Source organism: Populus trichocarpa, chromosome 11, assembly GCF_000002775.5.
Source record: "Populus trichocarpa isolate Nisqually-1 chromosome 11, P.trichocarpa_v4.1, whole genome shotgun sequence".
In the NCBI taxonomy this organism is placed as follows: Eukaryota; Viridiplantae; Streptophyta; class Magnoliopsida; order Malpighiales; family Salicaceae; genus Populus; species Populus trichocarpa.
Window position 1 is genome coordinate 16,479,328 of NC_037295.2, and position 5,807 is coordinate 16,485,134.

At 32.0% G+C, this 5,807-nt stretch overlaps 1 pseudogene; it reads left to right on the plus strand.

The window, feature by feature from the left end:
• The first annotated feature begins 578 nt into the window (after positions 1 to 578).
• Positions 579 to 2,629, plus strand: LOC18110069 (cytochrome P450 726A27-like; annotated as a pseudogene).
• Positions 2,630 to 5,807: the final 3,178 nt, after the last annotated feature.

The following is a 5,807-nucleotide window of genomic DNA, read 5'->3' on the forward strand; positions in this document are numbered from 1 at the left end:
ATTTAAGGTTGAATTCCAATTCGACCAAAATTAAAAGAATTAACTAGGTTCAATGACTTAATTAAACTTTTCATGTTTTGGGAGGATTCAATAAGAGACTCAAGTGAAGAAAAATAAAGTTTGGAGTATTAATTCAGATCAATTCGCAAAGATTAGAAGATTATGGACATAATTGGAGCTTTGGAAGTTTAAATTGATGCAATCATGGGTGCAATTACAGGAAAATTAAAGTTTGAAGGCTAATTAAGGGTAAATTGAACAATTCTAAAACTAAGGATCAAAGTGAAAAAGACGTGCATATTCAGGGACTGTAATTGATTAAAAATCAAGAGTAAATTTAAAGAAACTAGAATTTTGAAGCTCAATCGATAATGAAATTAAAAATATTTAAAACCAAGAGCTATATTGTAAAAGATCATGCCAAAATTAACATGACCAGCGATTTAATAAAAACAAATCTTGAATAATCAATTCAAATTGTCCGAATTCAATGAAAATAGAAGGAGCCTAGGCACCTTCCCCACCTTCTATAAATAGGGGGAGAGGACAGAACTGAAAAACCCACACCCACACACTGCGTTCGCAATCAGTCCAACCAAAACCAGAGGGAATTCCCTTGTCCCACTTTTCCTCCCCTGTTCCAGCTAAAAACACCATTTCTCCTCCCCTACAGCACCAAGTACACCACACGAGAACACCACCAGCATCCTATTCCAGCCAAAAACAACAATCAGAGACCCTGTCACTAATTAATATTTGTTTTTCAGAATAGAGAAAATGTTGCTCTCCCTCCCTGTTTTTTTAACCATCCTTCTCGTTATCTCCATTTTATGGACATGGACGAAACTTATCAAAAGCAACAAGTCAAGTTCAAATCCACCTCCTGGGCCATGGAAATTACCCTTTATTGGAAACCTTCACCAGCTAGTTCACCCTCTGCCCCATCATCGCCTAAGGGACTTGGCCAAGAAATTTGGCCCTGTCATGCAACTTCAAGTTGGTGAAGTTTCCACTGTCATTATTTCTTCATCAGAAGCGGCGAAAGAAGTGTTGAAAACCCATGAAATCAACTTTGTTGAAAGACCTCATCTCGTAGCTGCAAGCGTCCTGTTCTACAACCGTAAAGACATTGCATTTGCACCGTATGGCGAATATTGGAGACAACTAAGAAAAATCTCCATATTAGAGCTTCTTTCTGCAAAACGTGTACGATCATTCAAATCTATTAGGGAAGAAGAGGTATCTAATTTGATTACTTCCATTTATTCAAAAGAGGGGTCTCCAATCAACCTTAGTAGGATGATATTTTCTTTAGAAAATGGCATCACTGCGAGAACAAGCATTGGTAAGAAATGCAAAAACCAAGAAGCTTTCTTACCAATTGTTGCCGAATTGACGGAGGCACTTGGAGGTTTTAATATGATAGATATATTCCCTTCCTCCAAATTTATTTACATGGTCAGTCGGGTCAGGTCTAGACTCGAAAGGATGCATAGAGAAGCAGATGAGATACTTGAAAGCATCATCTCCGAGCGTAGAGCCAACTCCGCTTTAGCGTCAAAGATGGACAAGAACGAAAAGGATGATCTTCTCGGTGTTCTTTTGAATCTCCAAGACCATGGAAACCTTGAATTCCAATTAACAACAAGCGCTATCAAAGCTATCATCCTGGTTAGTATATATTTTCGCTTTGTTACACGCACTAATCAATCAATTTTTTTTCAAAAAAATATAACCATCCACAAACTTGATGAAATGAAAACATATATATATATATATATATATATATATATAAATGCAAAGCAATGGTCTATACTCTATATTTGACTTACATCATGTTACTCTTAACTGGAAGTGAACTCAATCCTATCTAACATGTCATACTTCATTACCTTTCAGGAAATGTTCGCTGCTGGAGGTGACACTTCGTCAACAGCTTTAGAGTGGGCAATGTCAGAATTGGTAAAGAACCCGAGAGTAATGGAAAAGGCACAAAAAGAAGTGAGACAAGTCTTCAATGATATTGGAACTATTCCTGACGAAGCAAGCCTTCATGATTTAAAATTCTAGAAGTTGGTTATCAAAGAAACTCTAAGATTACACCCTTCTGCACCATTGATTCCAAGAGAGTGTGGGAAGAGCTGTAATGTTATTAATGGATACGACATCCACGTCAAAAGTAAAGTATTGATTAATGCATGGGCAATTGGAAGAGATCCTAATTATTGGAATGAACCTGAGAGATTCTATCCAGAGAGATTCATCAATGTTTCGACTGATTTTAAGGGTAGCGACTTCGAATTCATCCCATTTGGTGCTGGAAAGAGGATGTGCCCTGGCATGTTGTTTGCTATAGCCAACATTGAGTTTCCACTTGCGCAGATGTTATACCATTTTGACTGGAAACCTGCTGATGGATTGGAGCCTGAAAATCTTGACATGACTGAGTCTCTTGGTGCATCAGTTAAAAGAAAACGAGATCTTAATTTAATTCCCATTCCATATCGTTCACTTGTGGGATAAAAACTGCTAAATTATTTTAGCGCTAAAATATATATTATGAAATAAAAGTTGTCTCAACTATGATTTTTAATATTCATCTTATGATATATGATATAATTTGTCATAACTTAATTTTGTTTGGGTTCCTCAAAATTATCTGTATATTTTTATTTTTCCTATATTTCTCTTAGATAATCAACTCAAATTAGCCGAGGGAGCGAATGCACCGTCACCACCTCTATAAAAAAAAAAGATATTTAATAATGGTAGACATAACAGATTTGCGATAATTAAAAGTGTATTTAGAAAATTAATCCTCCCTCTATCCCCATAATTTTACGATTTATGCCATAAGATACTTAAGTGAAAATAATTAAAGGTTAGAAGAGAAACATATTTTTCTTTGTCAAATTACATTTAAATTTTATTTTCTTAAAGGGTTTCTATGGATGAAAGTAGGCTTTCTTTAAATAATTATTTGAATATAACAATCTTGAAGTTCTAAGATTACAGATATTCTGTTTTATAATTGATTGACCATATTTAATGTTTTTCATTTTCTTTCATTGAAGCCTTTATCATTTTTGGGCTTCGCTAGGAAGTACATTCTACTGGGCTGAGCCCTTAAAATCTAAAGTTGTGTATGGTAAAGCCTAATTCTATCAAAGACAAAATGAAAAAACTATTTTTAGGTTTTTAAGGTTTGTTTGCCTATCAAAAGCATTACTGTTGTTGTTGTTTTTAAAATCTATTTTGTAAAAAAAATTGAGTTATTTTTTTTATAATTTTATATTTAATATTTGGAATTATTACCTATACAAGAGGTGGTTTTTTTATATTAGATAAATTAGAGTTTAATTTTTTTATTTTATTATTTAAAAAATACAAAGAAACAATCTCTCTTTCAAAAATTCATTTAAATATTTTCATGAATAATATTTTATATACACACATGGCATAATTTAGCATTTTCAATATAAAAAATTCAAGAAAATTAGTTTTTATTTTGCATGCATATTAGATTTAATAACTAGATTATTAAAGTTATGAGAACTTAGCCTAAATTTCAAAAACATCAAAAAATTATTTTGGTTCTTTTAATATCCAGGATTATGAATTTATATATAATATGTTTTCTCGGTATTGAGTAAAAAGATAATTTATTTTATTTTTATGTTTTGAATGTAGAATGGTTATGCTTAACTCCTAAAACTATGGTCCACTCTACTGGGATAAATCAACTTTAAATATTAGACAGATCAACAGTTAGAATATGAAATAATACTTTAGATTGTATCAGACAAATAAACAATGTAGTTTACCTTAAATAAAGTATATTAAAGATGATACGTTCTCCCTATATATAATTAATTTTCTTATCTAGACTCTAAAATCAATTAAGATAATTAAGATTTTTAATCACTAAAATATTATATAGGAATTTTTTATATATATATATATAATAGCTTAAAGATTGGTTAGGTGATCAAAAAAGGTATTTGTTTTTTTTTTTTTTTTTTGTAATCGTAGATAAAATCGAGGCATGTTCTTTCCTTGATTTCATGAGTTCAAGACTTAGTGTTAACATTCAAAAAAAAATCAATTTCTTTTAACACATCAAGCCAATATTTATTTATTTATTTATTTTTAATATAAAATAATTTATATAATTGATTGGTGTTTTTTAATTGTTGGTTTGTTTTGGGTTCTTAACACTGTTGCAACCTATTTCCAGTTCATTCAAATATTTATTTTTTTTATTTTCAAAAATTGATTAATTAACACAGCAGCCTTTTTTCTTTCTTGACAGTTGAAAACACAACAGCGCTTTCGGTAGCAGTAGACGAGGAAGCAGCAGCTCCTCAGCAAAACACGCGCGCACAGTCGACGCGAACCAGCAGAGTTTTCTCTCCTTCACAGCAGCAGCACACACGAAAAGGAAGTCAATTTTCACGCAAACAGCAGAAAAGAATCAGTAGCTTTAGTTTCCAAAATTACAAGCAGCAGCCTTGTTTAATTTTATTTACAGCAAGAATGTTCTCCCAGCAAGCAGCTTCAAAACAATTCAGTAGCTTCCATAAGAAATAGCAGTTACTAGCAGCGCCAAGGTTAACGTGAAAAGACGGCATAGACAGTAGCAGCAGCCTTCTCCTTTCATGACAGTAGCAGCGCAGCAGCAGCAAACACACAGACGCGTGGCAGTAGAAGAATCTCCTCCAGCAGCAGCTGCTCAAAACAGCAGTAGTCCAGCAGCTCCTTCCCGCAGTACGTGTCCAAATCAGCAGTAACATTCCCTTGCAGCAGCAGTTGCCTTAAGCGGGAGCAGCAGAAACATGCGTCCTCCCAGCAGCAACTCAGTTCAAGCAGCTGTCTTTATTCACAGCAGGATATTTTCCCAGTAGAAAATTTCCAGCAGATTCATCTTTGAAATTCTTGTACCACGGCAAGAGGATGCGCGACATAGCAATGACTCGATGTGAGTCCATTTATCTCAAACATTCTTTGTACCCACGCTTTGCAGCGAGACTAGAAAATTTTTTTAACAAAAAAACAATGTTAAGGTACTGAAAATGAGCAAAAAGAAAATATAATAAATCATTTATGATTAATAGGTAAAAACGCTAATTAGAGCTGAGCCAACATGAGATATCTATCAAACCCGTGATCTGAATTATGTGACTAAAATAACCTGATTAAAAATAAAAAACAATTATAAAGCTTAACTTTTTTAAACTCGTAATCCGAGTTATTAAACATGAAGCATCTAATCTAGAAAAATCATGAAATTCAATTTCAATGAAAAAAAATAAATGATGAAATTGAAGAAAAAAAATCTAATCACACAAAAGAATTTTAAAAAATAGCAATTTAAAAAATTAGAATCAAGATCACTATAACAACTATTATTAATAAATGATATCATCACTATTACTATTATCATTATGACCACTATTATCATTTCCATCATTATTCAAGTTGTTGTTATTCTTCTTCTTCTTATTCTTATTCTTATTCTTATTCTTATTATTATTATTATTATTATCACCACCATAATTATTGCTAATATTATTATTGGTAGTAGTAGTAATAGCAACATTCCTATTAATATTATTGTTATTTTAACAATCAACACCATAATTATCATAATTATCATCATCATCATCACAACAATTGTTATAAGTATTTTTATTATCATCATTGTTATTCTTCATCTTCTTCTCTCCCATATTATTATTATTATTATTATTATTATTATTATTATTTGTAATAATAGTAATAGCAGCAGTAGTATTATTAACATCACA